This window comes from Neovison vison, chromosome 8 (assembly GCF_020171115.1).
Source record: "Neovison vison isolate M4711 chromosome 8, ASM_NN_V1, whole genome shotgun sequence".
Classification (NCBI taxonomy): domain Eukaryota; kingdom Metazoa; phylum Chordata; class Mammalia; order Carnivora; family Mustelidae; genus Neogale; species Neogale vison.
Window position 1 is genome coordinate 85,450,888 of NC_058098.1, and position 21,175 is coordinate 85,472,062.

Sequence of the window (21,175 nt, forward strand, 5' to 3'; positions counted from 1 at the left end):
CTTATTATTTATTTGAGAGAGAAAGAGCATGAGCAGGAGGGCCAGGGCAAAGGGAGAGAATCTCAAGCAGACACTGCACTGAGTGCAGAGCGTGATGCAGGGCTCAGTCTTACCACCTGAAAATCATGACCTGAGCAGAAACCAAGAATCAGAGGCTTAACCGACTATGCCACCGAGGCACCCCTTGAATCAGCTTCTTCTAAAATATATTTTAATCTTGCTAGTTTTTTCTATCCCACTTAGCTCTCCAGTTTAGAACAGCATCCTATCTTGCCTAGAATATTTCATGCCTCTGACTGGCCTCCCATTTCAACTTTTAAGCCATCATAATCCATTTCCCATAGAAATATAAAGATATTTTCAGATTTTTAATATATAATGTACAATAAGTAATAAGTAAAATATTACTATAAAATATTTTAAATATACAAATTAGATCATTTTATCTGTCTGAAGCTCTTCAAAAACGTCTCACTGCATAGGTCTTAAAGTCCTTATATTGGTTTACATATACCCCTATGTGAGTTGGCCCCTACCTCTTCTATGTAATCTTCTTTCACTCCCCCTAGAAAGACAAGTTGGGGTAAAGACTATAAAGACCTATGTATAAAATGCAGCAAATCTGAGCTTTCCCCCATACGTCATTAATTTTCAAACTTTTTTTTCCTGGTAGATCACTTTTTCCTTCAATAAACTATTACACTAATTCCAACATATAAAAATTTTAAAAGTAGAGATGCTCTGGTTGAAGCAAGGTCCAGAGGCCCATCCCAACCACTAATAACAACAGTCCTCTAAAGCCAAATGGTTACATGTGGAGGGGCCAGCCTTTATTTCTCAATTTCTAACTATATTGCATTACCTGGATTGACCTTCCATGGCTTAACTTCTATCCCACATTTCGTCTTTTTCTTTTTAAAAGATTTTATTTATTTATTTGACAGACAGAGATCACAAGTAGGCATAGAGGCAGGAGGGGGTGGGGGGGAAGGCAGGGTGAAAGTTGGGGGAGCAGACTCCCTGCTGAGCAGAGAGCCAGATGCAGGGCTCGATCCCAGGACCTGGGATCATGACCTGAGCCAAAGGCAGAGACTTCAACCCAATGAGCCACCCAGGCACCCCTCCCACATTTGTCTTTTAACTCTGAGAGTATTTCTTTGATTTTATCTTCCAGATTACTATTTCAGTCTGTGCTTAGACCTGTTACATTGCTTTGCTCTTCTTATATACAGAAAGATGTACTCTTAAACAATACAGGTTAAACTGCACAGGACCACTTACACCAAGACATCTTTCAATAAACACAGTACAGTACTGTGAAAATATTTTCTCTTCCTTACGATTTTCTTTATACATTTTCTTTTCTCTAGCTTATTTTATTGAAAGAATATGGCATATAATAAATATAACATACAAAATATGTGTTAATTGACTGTTTATGTTATCAGTAAGGCTTCCAGTCAACAACAGGCTATTAGTAATTAAGTTTTGGAGAGTCAAAAGTATACTCAGATTTTCAACTGTGTAGGAAGTCAGCACCCCTAACCCTCTTGCTGTTCAAGGGTCAAAGGTATATATTAATAGTTTGGGGTTTTTTGTTTGTTTGTTTTTTTTAAGTAAGCTCTGCACCTAATGTGGGACTCGAACTCACAATCCTGAGATCCAGAGTTGCATGCTCTACCAACTGAATCAGCTGGACACCCCTATATATATATATATATTTTTTTTTTAAGATTTTATTTATTTGACAGAGGTCACAAGTAGGCAGAGAGGCAGGCAGAGAGAGAGGGGAGGAAGCAGGCTCCCCACTGAGCCGAGAGCCCGATGTGGGACTCGATCCCAGGACCCTGAGATCATGACCTGAGCCGAAGACAGAGGCTTAATCCACTGAGCCACCCAGGTGCCCCACCCCTATATTTTTTTAAAATTTTAAATCATGTGTTTAATTTCAAAGATCTTTTTTCTCATTGCTTCTTTTGAATCATGGTCTATTCTTGTTCCATTATCTTCTGGAATCTCTCAAAAATTATTGATTAGAATATATTTTACATGATCTTCTGTTCTTTGAATTAATGTTTACCCAAATTAGTGGTTTGTTCATCTTGGCTCTTCTTTTTCCTGCTAGTGGTTTTCTTACCTGTCTGATGATCCCTGGCTATCCATTCATATTTATACACAAAAATCTAAGTTGATGATTATACACAGTTGGCTCAGGTTTTCTCTATAGCCATGTAGACATTTTGCCCATCCAGTCTCTTTCCTGTACAGGAAGACTGCTGGTATATAAGTGGCCATAGTCTCATTAAGATGTGTAGGTTAGCCTACAAAGGCAAGGTGAGGAGACTCCAAGTGACAAAAACAGAAGACTTTTAATCTGGTTATAGAGTACTCAAACATATTTCCCACCTGGACAGAACTATCTTTCATTTTTCCTCCAGTCCACATCTGTAACACAGATAAGTCCACCCAAGTTACTTCATATTGTACTCCTTTCTCATGTCCCTACAGCCACATTGGAAGTCTTTCCCAAATAGGTATTTTACCTTAATATGGCTTTTGAATTTCAGAAACGGACAAATACCACTGCTGTCTGCTATCACTACTGTGTGTGTGTGCATGTGTCAGAAAGAGAGAGAAAGGGAGAGCTGAAAGAATGGAGTATACATGTGTATGTGCCAGATTTGAGGAGAAAGAACTGGGAAAGGGGAAATACTGTTTTCCTTTCTAAGGCACATACCTTTAAATAATTACCCCCCCTAGCAAGAACTTCAAAGTTTTGAGGGTTTCCTCTCATACACAGTTGTTTTCTTTGCATTCTGGGCTGTCATTTTCCAGGCTTCTGTTTTTGGCCTCTCAAGAATTCCTCACAATTTCTGATGGCACCATTTCCAGTCTTCTAACAGTGTTGAGAATTTACCTTTTAATTCTTCTGGTTTTAAAGAATTGGAAAAGAAAGGGAAGTAGTGGCATCTATATAAAAAGTGATTTAGGACAGAGAAAGGCTCCTAGAGTATCTATAATAAAAGAAAGATATAGTGGAGTAACAAAGGTTACAGACAGAATAAAATTCAAACTTTTTGTCATGAATTACCTCTTCAAATTTATCATTTACCACTATCTTCCTTAGTTCACTACAATCCAGAAACATGGGATTTCTTTTTGTTTCTCAAAAAATATCACTCTTATTCCTACGAGTTTTTGTGCTCTTCTTTTATAAGGAAATCTGATTCTTCTCATAATTCAGATCTCTGTGCATAGGTCACTTCTTCCCAAAAGTCTTCTCCAATAATCACCATATAAAATAGGACCATCCTAGTTTCTGTCACGTCATTCTTTTTTATTTTATTGAGCTTATCCTATACTAAGATAATCTTATTTCTTTGTTTACTTGTCTGAGTACCTCCACTAGCAGAAGTGCTACATAAAGCTGCTTTGTAACATCACACATGGTAGCATATATGCAATAAATATTTGATAAATGAAGATTTGAGAGTCTTCTAGCCATCACACAAGATCTCAGAAGTCAAGAAAAGAGGATAAAAATCAAAGTTGAAGTGTTAGCCATGAAAAGAAATGACTTATTTCTGAGACAGACAGGAGTGAAAGAAGGATAAACATTAAGATGTTCTCAGGTGTTAGGAAACAATTCTTTGTAATCTTTCAGGTCTGTAAAAGAGGCATGGAGTGCCCTTTATTCTAGACTATCTTTTGAAGGATAATAGCCCTAGAAAATAGAGATAATGTTTCTTATGGAGCAAAGGGCAGGCATGCTTACTTCCCATTATAAAAAATTAGGTTCCCCAAGCTCAGTGTAATGGAACCCGCTCAGTGTACTGGTGTCATCTGGCACTCTTCCTGTCACACCAGAGAAACTGGGGTTCAGGGAACCAATGCAAAAATGCTAATACTTAAGTTTTCTATTGCTATGAATAAAAACTTAACCTCTGTTTTCTACCAGCATCCATGAAACTCACTAACCTACTAGTCAGCAAGTAAGGTAAAATCTCACTCTTCATATTTCTTGATGTGAAAGAGGGACAAAAAGCGAAACATTAAAGCTGGATAACTTATTTTTTTCCTAATGAGGAATGAAGAAAGGTCTTCTGTTGAGTAAGGCAAGGTGAACAGAGGGAGACTCAGTATGAGTGATTTTAGATAAAGTCACTGTGAGAAAAAGGAAAGAAAGCAAACTGGAAATGAACACCTCCACTTCACCCTGTCCACAAAGGGTGAACTCCACCAGTTCACAAATACTGTTGATTTTTTTTTTTTGCCCGATTTATATTAATCTCCTATCTTCTCCAATGCTATAGTTTGATTTGGTTCTGGCCCTGTACTCCTCTACTAGACAATTTCAAAAATCTCTCCAAAGAACCTCTTTTTGTCCCAACTTAACCTACTGATAAATTAATCTTATCAAGTAACAAATCTCATCCTATCATTCTTCTATTTACAAGACACTGAAAATTACACTAATGGCATAATCACTTTTTCTTAAAAAAATGAAATATCGAGGCGCCTGGGTGGCTCAGTGGGTTAAAGCCTCTGCCTTCCGCTCGGTTCATGATCCCAGGGTCCTGGGCTCTCTGCTCAGCGGGAAGCCTGCTTCCTCCTCTCTCTCAGCCTACATCTCTGCCTACTTGTGACCTCTCTGTCAAATAAATAAATAAAATCTTTAAAAAAATTTTTAAAAAATGAAATATACATCCTAAAAAATAAAATATATAAGTACTATTTAATGGATAAAATGAATAGCCTGTACTCACCGTTCAGTTTAAGAAATAGAACACTACCAATATGTTAAATGCTCGTGTCCCCTCCTAAGTCACATCCCTCCATTCCCTCCTCCAGAGGTGACATGCACCCTGAATTTTGGGTTACTTCCCTTTTTCAAAATAGATTCCTACCTATATATATATATCCCTAAAGAATATACTGCTGATGAATGGATAAACAAGATGTGATATATCTATACAATGGAATATTCTTCATCCTTAAAAGTAATGAAATCTCTCTAGTTAAAATCCTCCTATGACTTCCTATTGCCAAAAGCATAGAGCTCTTAGCATGTCAATCACGGCCTTCATGATCATTTCCCCCTATTGTTAGTCTTACCTCTAAAAACAACCCTAGAACTGTCCCTGGCTATTATACAACTTGTTATTTCTACAGCCTTATACTTTCCTACCTTCTACTATGTTGCCCCTTAACCTGGAGTGTATTCCCCACCATTCAATAGCTTCTTTAAATGTGTCTTTCAGCTCAGAGGCAGCAGGCTGCTTCAGGATGAAGCTGAACATCTCTTTCTCAGCTACTGGCTGCCAGAAACTCATTGAAGTGAATGATGAACACAAACTTCATACCTTTTATGAGAAGCGTATGGCCACAGAAGTTGCTGCTGATGCTCTGGGTGAAGAATGGAAGGGTTATGTGGTCCGAATCAGTGGTAGCAATGACAAACAAGGCAGAGTGTTCCCCATGAAGCAGGGTGTCTTGACCCATGGCTGCATCCACCTGCTGCTGAGAAAGGGGCATTCCTGCTATAAACCAAGGAGGACTGCCTAGAGAAGGCACAAATCTGTCTGGGGTTGCACTGTGGATGCCAATCTCAGTGTTCTCAACTTGGTCACCGTAAAAAATGGGCGAGAAGGATATTCCTGTACTCACTGATACTACTGTGCCTCATTGTCTGGGGCCCAAAAGAGCCAGCAGAATCCACAAATTCTTCAATCTCTCTAAAGAAGATGATGTCCGCCAGTATGTTCTGGGAAAGCACTTAAGCAAAGAAGGTAAGAAATCTAGAACCAAACTCCCAAGATTCAGTGTCTTGTTACTCCATATATGTTCCAAAACAAACATTGGTGTATTGCTTTGAAGAAAGAGCACACTAAGAAAAATAAAGAAGAGGACCCAGAATATGCTAAACTTTGGCCAAGAGAATGAAGGAAGCCAAAGAAAAAGAAAAGCCGGGAACAGATTGCCAAGAGATGGAGGCTGTCCTCTCTGACAGCTTCCACCTCTAAGTCTGAGACCAGTTTAAAAAAAAAAAGAGAGAGAGAGAGAGAGAGAGAGATTTTCTAAGAGTAACAAGTAAATAAGATTAGACTCAAAAAAAAAATTAAAAATTTTTTTAAAATGTGCTTTTCAGATGCAACCTCCTCCATGAGCATTCCTGTTCCCCAGACAGACAGAATCTTTCATCTGAAATCATATAGCATATCATCTGAATTTCTCATACAGTGTGCATTTTCTACCATTATATTTCTACTCTAACTGCCTGACACCTTTTTTCACTTACACATATTGGTTTCAGTGACACCGCACTCTCCTCATTTTCAACCTACCTTTCTCTAGCTACTGCTTCTGAGTATTTTTCACTGGTTCTTCCTCTGTCCATCTCTTAAATACTGGATTCCTCAGGGTCCTATTCAGAGTCCTCCAAGATCTCTATTCTTTAGGTCCTCCCTGGAAAACACTTCATCTACTCCAATTACTACCTACATGCTGATGACTCTTAGTCACTAGTCCTCACTTCTCTCCTCAGCAGCTAGTTTATGTGTCTACTTTCTATTGGCCACCTTATTCCACATTAACATGAAGTTCACCATCTTTAAACCCGAATTCATATTCTTCCTTTTCTGACTTCTTCCATGATTCCAATCACACTGAATGGAAGCACTATCCACCTAATCACCTAAGTTAGACACTTGAGTGTCACTTATACTACTATTTATTTCTTCCACAAACTCCATATCCTACAATCATCAACTTTTGCTTTTATTAGTCAAAATTTCATAAATTCATCTAGTTTTTTCCATCTTTACTGCTACCAAAATAGTTTATGACTCAAATACATCTTAATTAATTACTCAGAAAGTCCTTATTTGTATCATTGTCTCTAAGCTAATGTCTTCCAACCCCTTCTCCATACTGCTGCCAGCAAAATTTTTCCAAACAGCAACAAGAATCATGTAATTTCTCTAAAAGCCTTAATGACTTTCCACTGCACCAAGGATGAAATTCCAATAATACGTAAGACTATGCATAAAACACTCTTTCCTCACACCTCTGGCTTCATTTCTGAACACTTAAGTCTTAGAGTCCCATGAGTCATGCCATGTTCCTCTTTGCCTTTGTGCATACTCCATGTGAAATGCACTTAGCTATCCCCACATCTCTTTCCCTTCGAACATGTCCCCGGGCTAATCCTTATACATGTAATGCATCAGGTTAGCAAAAACTTTTTCTAGGACACCTCCCCCAATACCAGGCTCCCCAAAGATTTGGTTAGATGGCCAAACATAATTCTACCACATGTACTTTCAGATACCCTCTACATTTCCCAAACATAGTACTCATCAACTTACATACTTAAATTTTAATTCCTTGTCTGTGTCCTCCACAAGACTGAAACTGACTTGAGCCCTGATAGGTAACTTAACTACTCTTATAGAACACAGCAGATGTTTTGTAAGTATTTGTTGCTGAATGAATGAATGCATGAATATGTCTTATCTCTGCTAAATATGAAGGTATGTCCCCGAATTGCAAAATCTGAGTATGAAAAATCTGCAATCACCATATACTATGCTCAAAAAAACAAGAATTTTTAAAAAATTTCACAAAGGTTAAATAAGGCCTAAATTTCAAAGAGCATGATCTGCATTCAAAAGGATGGCTTAAAATGCTAAGAAAGGAACCCCAAAAGTCACATAGTCCAAAATTTTGCCTTTAATCAAGTAAAATATAATCAATTCCTCAATTTTATATGACCAAGTATTTATAAATTGTTAACAATATTATTTAAAGTAACACATGAGATTACAAAATTAGATATATAGAATCCCAAATAAGATGTAAAAATAAAAATTGATTCTAAGAGGCAACCATACTAGGAAAGAAATTAAACTGTCACATTTGCAGATAACATACTACACATAGAAAATACTGAAGACTTCACCAAAAAACTATCAGAGGTAACACACAAATTCAGTAAAGTTGCAGGATACAAAATTAATAACCAGAAATTGGTAGCTTTTCTATACACTAATAACGAAGTAGCAGTAAGTGAAATTAAGAAAACAATCCCATTTACAGCTGCACCAAAAAGGAAAAAAATATCTCAGAACTTAACCAAAGAGGTGAAAGATTTGCACTCTGAAAACTACAAACATTAGTGAAGAAACTGAAGATGACCAAACAAATGGAAAGATATTCCATGCTTATGAACTGGAAGAATCAATATTGTTAAAATGTCCATACCACCCAAAGCAATCTACAGATTCAACATAATTTCCATCAAATACCAACAGCATTTTTCACAGAACTAGAACCAATAATCCTAAAATTTGTATGGAACCACAAGAGACCTTGAATAGCCATAGCAATTTTGAGAAGAACAAAGCTGAAAGTATTAATCCCAGATTTCAAGCTACACTACAAAGCTGTAGTAATCAAAACAGTATGGTACTGGCACAAATACAAACACACAGATCCATGGAACAGGACAGACAGTCCAGAAATAAACTCACACTTTATGGCAAATTAATCTATGACTAAGAAGACAATATACAACAGGGAAAAGACAGTCTCTTAAACAAATGCTGTGGGGAAAACTGGACAGGTATATGCAAAAGAAAGAAACTAGACCACTTTCTTACACCATATACAAAAATAAACTCAAGTGGATTAGAGACCTAAATATGAGACCAGAAACCATAAAAATCCTCGAAGAGAACACAGGCAGTAATGTCTCTGACATCAACATATTTCTAGGCATGTCTCTTAAGGCAAAGGAAACAAAAGTAAAAAATAAACCATTGAGATTGCATAAAAATAAAAGCTTTTTTACACAGCAAATGAAACCAACAACAAAGCAAAAAGGGAACCTACTGAATGGGAGAAAATATTTGCAAATGACATATCTAATAAGGGGTTTATAGTCAAAATATATAAATAATTTACACAACTCAACACCAAAGAAACTCCAAATAATCTGATTAAAAATGGGCAGAGGACCTGAATTTGTCCAAAGAAGACACACAGATGGCCAATCAATAAATGAAAAGGTGCTCAACATCACTAATCATTAGGAAGATGCAAATTAAAAACCACAATGATATATCACCTAACTCCTGTCATGTCATTTACCAAAAAGACAAAAAAATAACAAATGTTGATGAGATGTGGTAAAAGGGAACCCTGGCACATTGTCAGTGGGAATGTAAACTGGTGCAGCAACTGTGGAAAACAGTATGGAGGTTCCTCAAAAAATTAAAAATAGAAATACCATACGATCCAATAATTCCACTACTGGGTATTTACCCTTAAATAAAAACAAACAAACAAACAAAAATACTAACTTGTAAGGATGCATGTACCCCTATGTTTACTGCAGCATTATTTATAGTAGCCAAGATATGGAAGCAATCCAAGCGTCCATCAGAGAATATGGATAAGGAAGATGGTGTGTGTGTGTGTGTGTGTGAGTGCGTATGCGCGTGTGTGTGTGTATTTCATAGCCATAGAAAATATGAGATTGTGCCATCTGCAACAACAGAGACAGACCCCAAGGTTATTATCCTAAGTGAAATAAGTCAGATGAAAAGGACAAATACATTATGATTTCACTCATATGTGGAATCTAAAACAACAAACAAACAAAAACCAGAATCAAGAGAACTGAGCAGGGCAGGAGGGTGAATGGGTGAAGGAGAGTGGGAAATATAGGTTTCTAGTTATGGAATGAATAAGTCATGGGCATAAAACAATCAGGATAAGGAATATAGTCAGTGCACTGTCATAGTGTTGTATGGTGACAAATGGTAGCTACACTGTGGTGAATATAGACAGCATAAACTTGTGGAATCACTATGTTGTACCTGAAACTAATGTAATATTGTTTGTCAGTGATATTCAAATAAAATAAATAAATAATTAAAAACAAAAATTGACTTACTACGTAAGAACTGATTCACTAATATGCTAGTGCAGAAAAATAAGAAACATTGAGAAATATGACTATCCTGCAGAATTAGTTCACTTGTTAACCTACTTAAGTTTAGAGCTTTTCATCTTAAAATACTTTAAACCGTCACCTAAAAATTAAAAATTCACTTCTGACAAACTGCTTGGGGTATTCAAAGGGAGAGAAATTCATACAAGCATTATAATCCAGCTATGAAGATGATTTCTATACCCCAACAATTTTAGCATATATTACTGTCATAAGTCGGCTTTAAATATACTACATCATCCTGTGTATTTTCTCTATAGCTTAATATCAATCATCAAAATCACTAGTGTCAACACCTCCTTTGAAAGCATTCATTCATGTCTCATTCAAGGAACATATTTTTAAAGCATGTATTATTTTGACATGTATTTTCAAACAACATTTCAGCAATTTATTAAGGGTTTACAGTTTTTAAAGTAGTAAAGCTAGCAGAAAAGATGAAACTAGCCTGATAGAATTTCACTGTCCAATGGTTTGAGAGTCAGAATCATAATAATCCTAATGAAGTAACTTTTAAGAAATGTAAATTATGTATTCATGGAAATCGGTCACTTTTATTTTGTTCTCAGAACATATGAGGTGAGATGCAGAAGAACTCTATGATTAGTGTATATATTTTCAAAATAATATAACCTTAGTCATTAGAATTCATGGGCTGGGGGTGTCTGGGTGGCTGAGTTGGACAAGCAGCCAAATCTTAATTTCATCTCAGGTCATGATCCCAGGGTTCTGGGATGGAGTCCCACATCTAGCTCTGTGCTCAGCAGGAAGTCAGCTTAAGGATTCTCTCTGTCACTCTCCCTCTGCCCCTACCCACACACTTTCTCTCTCTCTCTCTCAAATAAACCTTACTGGGGGAAAAAAAAATCATGAGCTGGTGTCTATTTCTCAGACTTTTCTCAAATTTCCTCTTTGCAACTCCTGAAAACAAGTTTCCCAGACAGAACTTTAATAAACAGTTAAAGAATATAGTTTTAGTATCCATTGGTGAAATATTCAAAGAAAACATATTTTTAGCAAACATAGCATTTGATGAGAAGTGAAACTTTTCCCAAAATTATGCCATTATTAATTTGTTTTAAAAAATTTGTCTTTTCTTCTAAGACAGTAAACCCACAATTTACACTTACATAGAAAACTGTTATCTCATTGCAGTCTTGCTAATATTTCTGACACCTAAAGTGTTTCTTTTCACCTGAAGTAAAAAGTATAAATATATTGCAAGGTAAAAGCAGATAAAATTCTCTCATATTGCCAAAACTTCTGTAACACATAGAATAAACTGAGAATGCTGAATAAGGTCTGCTCCACAAATGATGGTTAAAAATTAACTCTGGTAATACTTTGATTACTCCAAGTTTTAACAAACTAATTTTCAGTAGTGTATTTTTTTCTATCAGTTGAACTATTATCTACAGGCAATCAGAGAATTTGAACCAATAATGTCATTTATTGATAGATTAACAGATTGGTAGATAATAGCTAATACATCACTTCTTGAGTCACTCAGGACATGCTTTGCATTCCCTAGTTCTTAAGTACTCTAATAACTTCATCTTTACTGTTATTCTAAATAGAAGCAAGGCTTTCTATTAAAAGGCTGTGTTCCAGTAGCTTTGTTGTAAGTGCTATTTTGAAAAGCAATTAAATTTTTAAAAAACTAGACTTTAAAAATCTATATAGAAATTATTTTCTGTAACACTATTCAAGGTGGCTTAAAGATGATGTGCACAATTCAATTCAATATGAAAACAAGTTTCCTATATTAAGAAGTAGTATTTGATTTACAAATTCTTTTTATAAATAAGACATAAATATTCATTTGACCTCTGTTAACATTCCTCTAAAATAACAAAATACTTGTTTTTCTTTTATAACTAGGTTAAACTCTTATAAAGTTGGGTTTCTATCAGCTAGTGTAAACAAATTAATGAATTAAAAGAAGGTACAGAATTCAGAAAGTTCATTACATAAAATGTTCACTCCTGGAGCAGATAATTATGCACACTCTGTTCAAATAAAACAGAAGTAATGAAAGCAGCTTGTTGGTATCAAAGCTTCCTCTTATGGTTGGGTAAGGAACAGACATGGTACTTGCCGGAGGCACCTCAAACCCTTCAGAAGTAAAGGAGTGTTAATGGTAGGCCAGAAAGCATGTAAGAGTCTGTTTTATATTAGATATGCTAATTATTATGTCTCTATATGTGACTATTTATGTTAAATACAAAATGAAGAAAAGCAGAAAATGTTCCTAATTAAAACACGATTAAATTCTGTATTTCAATTCTTAATTGGTCCCATTTTGATTTAATAAGCATTGAAACTCAAATGGATTTCAGGAATGCTTTATCATTTTCCAAACTGCACAAAAGAGTTCTTACTGTCAGGACTGATAATTCAATACAGCATGTAATAAAGTAAATAATAATCATACATGGTCTTTTATTTCACATAATTCTCTATTATATAATGTTGAAAAAACTTATTTCAGATTACTTTCATATTCTTTTTATCATAATATTCTTTTTATCATAATATCCTTTCATGATTTTTCAAAATCATTTAACATTATGGAATATACAGAGCAAATATTAAAATATATAACAAATATTTTGATTTTGCCTAGTTGGTATTAAAGCAGCAAATGCTAAGATTCTGTCTGCCCTTTTCTCTCCACCTTCTCTGATTGACAAATACATTACTAAGTTGTTTAAAACTAAGGGTAGGAGAGTCTTATATAGGCCAGATGAGTTAATAATTTCAAAGTAACTAGACCATGATCCAATTTTTTTTTTTTTAAACGCCATTGTCAAATGTCTTTGAGCTAAATTTTTGGTCAGCATGTGAGAATTACCATAGCAATCCCATTACCCTAATGAGTATTCTATGTGTAACTCCCCACACATCAAACATAAGTCTTGCACAGTTTCTTTCAAGTATCTAAATAAGTATGTACATACATAACCAAAACCTAAATTCTTTATAAAACTTGAATAATCTTATATAATATACATAGATATGCATATTTACACATCAGTAATATATATACACCACACACACACATACACACACACACACACACACACACACACTTACATCTCTACACTCTATAACTCCTCCTACATAGCTAAGAAGTTGAGATATAGACATTAAAAGGATTATCCAAAATAAATGCCCTGGATAGCAATATCTTGAAGGGGGTCTGAATGAGCTATATATTTAACAGAGCGTGTCAAATGTGAAGATTCCCATTCTTAAGACTGTATGTATTACTTAAATGAAACTGTTTAAAGCCTGAAAACCACATTCAATAATATAGGCCTGGGAAGGAAGCATTTTTTTTTCCTTCCTGAAGTGAATTTGATGCTTCTGAAAGACAGATTTGGAAGAAAAAGTAAAGCTTTAAACTAAATTAAGTATTCACAGAACAAACACTGCAGCTGCAAGAGCAATTCAAATTTCCTATCACCAATGTTTCAGTCCTCTTTTTAAAAGAACGATTTCTGAGGTCAGAGGTTACTCACATTTTCATGGTTATTCAGCCCTCTGCCTAATATAGCTAACATGGGTACATTAAATAGTGACAACTGTGATAATGGATGTATCTGCAAGAACAACAAGTCATTTCATAAAGGCTGCCAACTACTACAAAAATAGTGATTTTTCAATTTCACAAATTGTTCCTACAACATTTTACCTAAAACTGCCTTACATGACTCAAACATTAATATGTATTTTTAAACAAAATATTAATTACATGTTATATTCCAAAAGTTTCAAAGGGAGTCAACTGTGAAAATAAATTTAAAATAAAAATAGGATCAAATGAGCCATTAGCAATGACCCAACTAGTCAGACTCTGATGTATGCGTGTCTGTCTGTGAACACATACATTTCACAAAAAGAAGGAAAATGACTTTATTCATAAGTAATGAAATAATGTTTTTATTTTATTTTATTTATTTATTTGACACAGAGAGAGAGAGAGAGAGAAATCACAAGTAGGCAGAGAAGTTCCCTGCTGAGCAGAGAGCCTGATGCGGGGCTTGATTCCCGAACCCCAGGACCATGACCTGAGCTGAAGGCAGAGGCTTTAACCCACTGAGCCACCCAAGTGCCCCACATAAGTAATGAAATAATGTTATCTCAAAACAGAAATATCAAAGATGTAAAAAGGAAATACTAAAGGTGGTATTAGGGAGAAAATTTTCATAAAACTTTAAACCTAAATTTCTAAAAATGTTATAATCTTTGTATAGTACATGGAAAATAAGTTTTAAAATAAAGCTTCAGTATATTACGTAGAACTTAAAATCAGTTTTGTATAACTCTATCTGATAGAGGATATATGATTCAATTAGAAAAACAACGTAAAATTACACATATAGTTTGTGTAATTCTGTCAGTTAAGGAAGCCTACTGAAGTACTCAAACTGATTCTGATTTTTCTGTGACTACCAGTGTATGTTTCAAAATGGTAAGAGAGTTTCATATTTTGCTTCCAAAATATTGAAAGACATTTAAATATAAACGTAACCTAAACATTATTCATTAAATTGGTAAAAGACATAAATGACGTTTTTTAATTCCAAAAAGAACTATGTCTCAAATTAGAAAAAGAACTTAAAAGGGGAAAAAAAACTTTTCAGAATTAAGACTTAAAGCTTTAAATATATATCTGTATAGAAATGTTTTTTCTTCTCCTTAATATATATGTAAACCAACAATTATTTTTCATTTGAGAAACTCAATCTTAAGTTTACTAATTTAATGACCTGAACCTCCATAGGAAGGCAAAGCTGTTGTTGTTTTGGTTTTTTTTAATGGATAAAAGAAAACAAAACATGCCAGAGGAAAGCTACCTTTCAAGTTTTAACTGATCAACAATCACTTGATAAAATGAACTATATTACATATAATTGCTAAAATCCTATGGCATTTTAGAACTATTTAAAAGAGTAGAGGGGTTTGAAGTGGCGGGGGGGTGGGAGGTTGGGGTACCAGGTGGTGGGTATTATAGAGGGCACGGCTTGCATGGAGCACTGGGTGTGGTGAAAAAATAATGAATACTGTTTTTCTGAAAATAAATAAATGGGGAAAAAAAAAGAGTAGAGCGTTAGCTGGTTTAATTGTAGTCATAGAGCAATTCAAGACTGAAATATTCATAGAAAACCAAATTGTATCAGTTTCCTTTTATTTTTTTTTTGTGGAGTTGTTTTTCTTTGTATAGAAGTTGATTTTAAAATGCAATGTAAATAATACACAAATATTTTGAGGTCTTTGTGATCTAAATCACAAGATAGGCTCCATTTGAATCCCAGAACAATTAATAGAAGAACAAGATTCATCCATGCATTTTAGTATTTAGTATTTCCAAAGAGTTTCCTCAAACCAGAATTTTAATTTCATCTTCCTGCCTTCTAAAAATCAAACAAAAAAAACTTCCACATACCTCATTATATGGTCCTTGCACAATTGCACCACCTAGTGTTCACTAGGCAATAAACCTCACAAATTTAGTAAAGCTTTCTCTGTTTTTAAAACAAAAACCACTACCATCACCATCAAGACACCCTAGTACTACATCAACCATCCAAACTTTAACTTGTTATATGTATTTGACTTATAAAAGTTTAATAGAATGAGATACATTAAAATGTTAGATTTTAATTGTGATTTAAATAATCTAATTGTACTCTGAGGTAGGATCCCAATTCTGAAAATGTATTTTACGTGTGTGCAAACTGATTACGTATGACCTCAAAAAGAATCACATTTTAAAATCTAGAATACATTTCAAAGCCAAAATTAACAGAGACAAATGAGAATGGTGGATGGCCTCTTCATAGTCAAAGGCAATGACATACCTTCTCTTCCACTACTTTGGCTTCCAGAGGGTAACAAGGTAGGCTCTTCTTCCTGTTATCCACCCAGAATCACATTTTAAAGACTATTTTAACTGCGTATAAAAAAAGACATACTACTGGGGAACCTGGGTGGTGCCATTGGTTAAGCATCTGACTCTTGGTTTCAGATCAGGCCCTGATCTCAGGGTCTTGAGGTCAAGCCCCATGTTGGGCTCCATGTTCAATATGGAGTCTGCTTTAGACTCTCTCTCCCTTTCCCTCTGCCTTCCCTGCACCCAGTTTCTCGCCCTCTGTCTCAAATAAACAACTAAATCCTTAAAAAAAAATTTAAAAAAAAGATATCCTATCATAGTTATACTATTATAATTATTTCCTCAGTAAATATTAAATTTTTTGGAATTAATGTTCCTATTATATTGTTGAGCAAAAACTTCTTTAAACATGCATCTATGAATGATAAAATATCATAGTTATATTAAATTTGCAATATTAGCCTCACACTTATTTAATAATAAACATGATGATTAGAAGTCATATTTACAGCTCTATGTGGTAATCAAACATAAATAATGAACTGTTCACATGAATTACTATTACCAACATTGCTTCTACATAGTTAAAACAAAGTATTTCTAAGGTAAATTGGAGGGAGAGAATGGGAAATCCCAGTGGAACAGTAAGGTACTCCAAGGCCCTACCAAAGACATTAGATCTATTATTTATACTTGGAGAAACAAACCCATTCCTTTTCTAGCAGCAGGGTGGCATGGTTGTAGATTATAGAATTCCCTGGCTGGTAAGTCTACCAGTTCTCCAACTTGCCAACCTCCAGTGCTGAAAGCCAGAAGACAGCCAAATACACTTTGGCTTAGAATAGTAGCTAATGTTAAAGTGTGTTAAAATGTGTGTGCGTGTGTGCGTGCGTGCATGTGTGTGTGTGTGTGTGTGTGTGTAAGAGAGAGAGAGAAACAGAGAAGGAGGGAGATGGGAGGTGGAGGTGTTGGGGGGTGGCTGGGAAGGGAGAAGGAGGCAGACACATGAAAATGGAGGATTTCAATCCAAACTGAAAACAAGTTTAGGCTCCCCACTTAAACAGGAGAAGTATCCAATGAAATCTTTGGACAGTGTCTATTTCCCTTTGGTCTCCAGCACTAGGTCTCTATCACTATTCATTTTCTCATCTCTTAAATCCACCATGTGATAATCTACCCTTTCTTTTGTCTTTGGACATTTCATTTTTCATCTTCCCTAGCTCAAGGGTATGACCTATATAGTTTATCTGTCTAAAGCTAAACATAGAAATGATCCAAGTAATATTCTTGGCCACTATCAAGCAGAACTCAGACCTACCTGAAAACATTTAATTGTTTTTGGAAAACTTCATAATCCCTAAAAACTCAAAGTACACAAAAATTTGACACCTCTATGGCAAAAAAAAAAAAAAAAAAGGACACTGGTATGCAAAGTTTTGCTCTTCTAGCTTCTCTAATCGCTTCTGACATATTCATTAGATTACCGTTACTTATCATGAGAACTGGGCTCTATGGTAATATGAGGGGCTCAAATGCAAATGTACTGTGAAATGTGGCTATGGTTCAAGAACTTTTTCTAACTTACATAAAACTTACCAAAAACTTTCCCTTTGCTATACTGGTCCAGAGATCCCATGATCCTAGAGGCCAACTCATAATAAAGTCCCATAAGATTCTGAAAGCCATGGCTTTCAAGATCTTAGCCTAACCTAGAATCCCACAGCACCATAACCACTAAAATTTGTAGGATACATGTTCAGCAAAGTAGAAAGATGAGAAAGGATGCTTGTGAGAGGTTTAGCTGACAATAAGACTAGCAAAAAGAAGAGAGAAGGGTGATATTTATTCCCTTTCCTCCTGCACAATAAATGAAAGTGGTGAAAACTAAAGTGTGTGTGTTGTATGTGTGTGTATTTTATGCATAAGCTATGTGGTAATAGATAATTTAGAACCTTAAACATGAACTCAGAGAAAAAGAGTAAGGTAGCTTTTAAATTCAAAAGAAAAGAAGGCAGAATGTAGACCTGTCCCAGGTAGGGAATCTAATAGACCTCCATTCCCACTGTAAAGCTTAAGCCATGAGGTACTACATGCTTAATGTAAAAATAGAACAGAAGTGAACCTACCTAACCCCTCTTACCCGTAAAGGACTTCAAAGAAAGTTGCTTTGGGACTAAAAGGGGAGCCAAAGGATCCTACTCCTGAGAAATTGCAGCCTGAAGTCACCCATCACATAGAAATACAGTCCAAATTCTCTTGACCTGGGTATCCAAAGCATTTATGAATTTAGCCCAAAGTGGTCCCAGGCCATTAGTGATTTCTATAGCAGAAGCAAACATAATGCCTCTTGAAGGAATGAATACACACTTTCATTCCAAACTTCAAAGACTTCCCAAAATTAATTTTTCAAATAAAGAATGAGATAATACATCATGAACAAAAATCAGCAAAGGCAACAAAAAGCGGAAACAAACTCAAAGATATAATATGTTGGAATTATTAGGCACAGATTATAAAATAACTATCCTTACTATATTTAAAGAAATAAAAACTCGGGTGCCTGGGTGGCTCAGTGGGTTAAGCCACTGCCTTCGGCTCAGGTCATGATCTCAGGGTCCTGGGATCAAGTCCCACATCGGGCTCTCTGCTCAGCAAGGAGCCTGCTTCCCTCTCTCTCTCTCTCTCTCTGCCTACTTGTGATCTCTGTCTGTCAAATAAATAAATAAAATCTTTAAAAAAAAAAAAGAAATAAAAACTCAAGTTGAAAATACTGGAGAGAATAGTAAACTAATTTTTTTAAAAAACAACAGATTTTAGAGAAAAATAAAACTTCAAGAAATAAAAGAAATATGGTAATAGAAATTTAAAACTCAATGGAAAAAATTAACAGCAGAATAAAGAGCTGGAGGGGTGCTTGGATGGCTCAGCTGGTTAAGTGACCGACTCTTGATTTCAATTTAGGTCATGATCTCGGGGCCCTGGAATCAAGCCCCATGTTGGGCTCCATGCTTAGCACAGAGTCTGCCTGTCCCTCTCCCTCCATTCATCTTCCCACACATGCTCTCTCTCTCAAATAAGTAAATAAAATCTTAAAAAAAGAAAAAAAAAACCCAGAGTACAAAGTGAGAAATTATTTAGTATACCTGATCACTGCTCAAAAACAACAGGAGAGATCAGGGCAGAGGCAAAATTTGAAGAAATATAAAGAAATTTCTCACACTGATCAAATATAACAATGTACAGATTCAAAAAGCTCAACACATCCAAACATGGATTTTAAAAGAAATAAAAATTCATGCACAGATACATCACAGTGAAACTGCAGTAGGCCAAAGACAAAACCAGTATCTTAAAAGAAGTTAGACTGTCTTAAAATAAGCAACAGGTAGACTGGCAGCTGACTTCAACAGCCACAAGAGAAACCATGTGATGAAAGAAACCAAAATGTGAATCTAGAAATTTAAACTCAGTATCTTTCAAGAATGGGGGCAAAATAAAGGCATTTTCAGACAGACAAAAGCTAAAAGTCTGGTACCAGTAAACCTTGAGAAAGACAACTCTATAAATATACTTCAGGCATAAGGAAAATAATCTTACTAGATGGGGATCTGAGATGTAAAAAGGAAAAAAAGAAAAGTGAGAAACACATGTATGAAATTCTGTATTAAACCTATAATAATAATTTCTTTTGATATTAAAAAAAAGAAGTGAAATATAAATCAGCAATAACATGTAAGTCAGCAGGCAGGCAAAAGTAACTAAAAAGATCCAAAGTTGGGGGTTCCTGGGTAGCTCAGCTGGTTGAGCACCCAACTCTTAATCTCAACTCAGGTCTTGATATCAGGGTTGTGAGTTCAGGCTCTGCACTGGGCTCCACACTGGCCATGGAGCCTACTTTAAAAAAGTTCTAAGATTGTTCTATTATTTGAGAAGAAAACAGAGCTATTAATTGGCCTTTGATCTTGAAAAGTACAGTAAGTGTAATTTTGGGATACCCACTAAAAGAAGAGAAATGAGTACATAACTTCCAAACTAGTAGAAGGGGAATATGAAATAATTTTTAAAAATTCAAGCAAACAGGGACACCTGGGTGGCTCAGTTAGTTAATCATTTCCCTTCAGCTCAGCTCATGATCCCAGGATATTGGGATCAAGTCCCACTCCAGCTCCTTGCTCAGCAGGGGGCCTGCTTCTCTCTCTGCTTGCTGCTTTCCCTGCTTGCACTCTCAATCCTTCTCTTTCATAAATAAATAAATAAATAAATAAATAAATAAAATCTTTAAATAAAAAGAAAATCAACCCAACAACGATAATACATATCTATTAGAATAGTGAAAATACAAAACACCGACACATAAAATATAAGAATGCAAAGCAAAAGAACTCTCAGTCATTGTGTATATGGACATCTTTTTATCCATTGGTCTGCTGAAGGGTATCTCAGCTCTTTCCACAGTTTGGCTATCATGCACATTGTTGCTATGAACATTGGGGTTTTCACTACATCTGTACCTTTCAGTAAATATCCAGTAGTGAAATTCCTGGTCATACGGTAGTTCTGTTTTTAATTTTTTGAGGAACCTCCACACTGTCTTCCAAAGTGGTTGCACCAACTTGCATTCCCACCAACAATATAAGAGGGTTCCCCTTCCTCCACAACTTTTCCAACATTTGTTGTTTCTTGCCATGCAAAATTTTCCATTCTAACTGGTGTAAAGTGGTTTTGATTTGAATTTCCCTGATGGCTAATGATGATGAACACTTTTTCATGTGTCTGTTAGCCATTTGAATGTCTTCTTTGGAGAAGTGTCTGCTCATGCCTTCTGCCCATTTTTTTACTTGATTGTTTGTTTTTTGGGGGAAAAAAAAGAACTCTAAATCATTGTTGGCTGGAAAGAAACCACACTGGAAGACAGTTTGGCAGTTTCTTACAAAACAAAATATACTCCTACAATACAATCCAACAATCACACTCCTTGGTATTTTACCCAAATGAAATAAAAACCCTATCCCATACAAAAACCTGTACATAGATGTTTATAGCAGCTTTATTCAATATTGCCAAAACTTAGAACTAACCAGGATGTCCTACAGTAAATGAATGGATAAACCGTGGTACATCCAGATAATGGAATATTATTCAGAACTATAAGGAAATGAGCTATCAAGTCATGAGGAGACATAAAGAAAACTTACATGAATATTACTAAATGAAAGAAGTAATCTGAAAAGATTACATACTGCATGATTCCAACTATATGG

The 21,175-nt window shown here is 35.4% G+C and overlaps 1 protein-coding gene and 1 pseudogene across 4 annotated transcripts in view; one reads left to right on the forward strand and one right to left on the reverse strand.

Annotated features, from left to right (window-relative positions):
• LOC122916524 (WD repeat containing planar cell polarity effector) overlaps positions 1-21,175 on the reverse strand; it is a 455,082-nt gene that overhangs the window by 346,516 nt on the left and 87,391 nt on the right. The window lies entirely within an intron of this gene.
• On the forward strand, positions 5,250-6,081 carry LOC122915438 (annotated as a pseudogene).